Below are 2,799 nucleotides of genomic sequence, written 5' to 3'. Positions count from 1 at the left end.
TAGTGGATCATCAGGCACCACTACCTGGGGTGATACTGCCGTGATCGATCACCCTCCAGGTCAAAGAGCCTCGCTCATCCTCGCTCCTCATCTGCAAATATATAAAGACAATCGTTAAAAAAAATTGTATACATGCTCATGAGATATGTTGTTATGAAATGCATTATTGTTTTTATTATGATAAGATAAAAATCGATAATGGTGGTATAACATATATAGTTCATACCTACATCCAGCGCCACATTCTGTGCGTAAGAGAATTCTTGCCAAACTCATCAGAGTGAACCGATTGGTTCACTATAATTATCTTGCAGCTTTCTTCATATTTTTTTATCTTTATTAGGAAGAACAACAGATCTTGGCTCCTTGTACAAAAACCAACCCAATCAGACATGACATTCGGATCTTTCACATAGAAGCACTGATCAGCTTTGTCTGCGCAGAGGGAGGGGGGCGAGAAGGGGGCTCGGGGGTGGGGTGTGCGGAGGGGGGAGGGGGGGAAGGGGCTGCCGAGGGGGAGGGAAGGGATGAGGGGGCTGCGAGGGGGAGGCGAGGGGAGGAGGGAGGAGGAAGGGGGGCTCGGGGGGAGGGGGAGGAAGGGGGAGGGCTGCCGAGGGGGGGAGGGAGAAGGGTGGTCGGAAGGGGGGGAGCGGAGGGGGGGAGGAGGGAGGGAGGAAGGGGGGAGGCGGGGGAAGGGGAGGGGCTGCCGAGAGGGGAGGGAGGAAGGGGGGAAGGGGGTGTGGTGCGAAGAGGGGGGGTGGTTTGGAAGGGGGAGTGGGAGGGGGGAAGGAGAATAGACGGAATGGGGAGGGGCGGCTGCGAGGGGGGCCGCCGCCGCGGGCGTCGGGAGGTGCCGGAGGAGGGGGTTTCGGCGAGGGGGGCGAGGGGTCGTACGGGGAGGTGCCGGAGGCAGGGGGTGGCGGGAGGGGGGTCGGAGAGGGGGCGAGTGTGGCGGGCCGTCGGGAGTGCCGGAGGAGGGGTCGGGAGGGGGGTCGGGAGGGGGGGGCGAGGGGACCGGTGCGGGAGGTGCCCGGAGGAGGGGTTCGGAGGGGTCGGGAGGGGGGAGGGGGCGGGGGGGGGGGCGGTCGGAGGCTGCCGGAGAGGGGCGTCGGGGGGAAGTGGGGGCAGGTGAGAGAGATGGAAATTCGAATTTTGGGGCGGGGTGTGGGCGCGGCGCGGCTGAGGCTAGGGCATTAAATTGCCTAAGGCAAGCGCTAGACGGAATTTCGTTCCTATGGTTTGCCTCACGCTAGACGGAACTTGCCGTGGCTAGGTTGACCTTTCCGTCTAGATTGACAAACTAGACGGAAATTTCCGTCTAGTTTGATTCAATCTAGACAGAACAAACTAGACGGAATTAATTCCGTCTAGTTTGACTCAAACTAGACGGAAAAAATTCCGTCTAGTTTGTTCCGTCTAGATTGCTCGTTTTTCTACTAGTGCATGCCATTGTAGGTAGGGGTGGAAATAAATCGAATTGAATCTAATACTGAAATGTTCATATTTTTGTTCGCTTAAAATCTTTGAATTCAAATACAACATCAGAATATTGTTCTCTGAATTTCTTTGAATTCGAATACAATATTCTTCGAATATTAGTACATTTTTTTTAGTAATAGTGCATAGTTTATGAACATTAAATTATTTACTTAAAAATATTTTTTATTTACTTTAAAAGATATTTTTGTTTGCCTAAAAAATTTGGTTTAAAACTAATATAGAGTTCTTTAACTTCATAAAAGTTAGTAAAGAATTCAAGTTACAAAATATAAACGGGTCCAAACATAACATTATGCATGTGATAGTAGAAATTATAAGAGAGAAAACTCTAAATGAATATTTGATAATTAAATACATCGAATATACATCTGATTAAATTTTATCCATTTATAAGTTAAATACTAAAAATTATTTATTGTTTGTTAAATGAGCTACTGAATCAAATATAGCCAAATAGTTTGATGAACAAATAGCAAACTTTTTATTAATTATTTGGCCCGTTTCCGCCTGTGGTGTAATCTCTACAGATCCTTAAATGGAGTCATATACTTGTTATTTAGATTTAAACAATCCAAACAATTTTGTGACGAAAAATCATAAGTCGAGCCTAAGTTGCCTGACTTGATCAGTTCCTTGCCCAACCCGAGCCCACCCCAGTCTAAACCACCCCTAAATAAACCCACAAAAGACATCATGCAAGAATAAATAATTAAATAAAATAAAAAAAACATAAGACAAACAAACATACAGAAATAGAACTGACAAAGCAACATCACATGATCTGAGCCGTCCATGGCCCACACCAACATTTTCTCCACCTACCAAGCACGTCTCGGGACTCATTCTTAGCCGTCCGATCTATCTCTTCAACATTAAATGATGCCATCTCACTGCGAGTTATAGAAGCTTTTACCTGTGAACTAAACAGTACATAATCAATCTACTCCTCTATACAAATAGGTAACCCAAGATTTGTTATTCATGCTATAGTAAATAATACAGTAGCAATTACTGTAACGCTATTACTGTATAAAACAGGAAATTGGATACTGTATTGTTTTTTGAAAAATGCACTGTAGCGCACGAGATACTGTAGCATTTAAAAAAAACTATAGCTGAGGTGAAATGTAGCAACCCAAAAAATAAAAAATAATATAGCATTTAAAAAATCAGGATTCCTGTAACGAGAAAAATGATATACCGTGCTTTGCACGGTATTCAAAACTAGTAGGGTTAATTGCACAAACCCCTTCTGAACTCTGAAGTGTGTTGCACATAACCCGCTCTAAATTTTATTCG

The sequence above is a fragment of the Asparagus officinalis genome, chromosome 7, assembly GCF_001876935.1.
Source record: "Asparagus officinalis chromosome 7, Aspof.V1, whole genome shotgun sequence".
In the NCBI taxonomy this organism is placed as follows: domain Eukaryota; kingdom Viridiplantae; phylum Streptophyta; class Magnoliopsida; order Asparagales; family Asparagaceae; genus Asparagus; species Asparagus officinalis.
Note: the sequence above shows the minus strand (reverse complement) of the source record.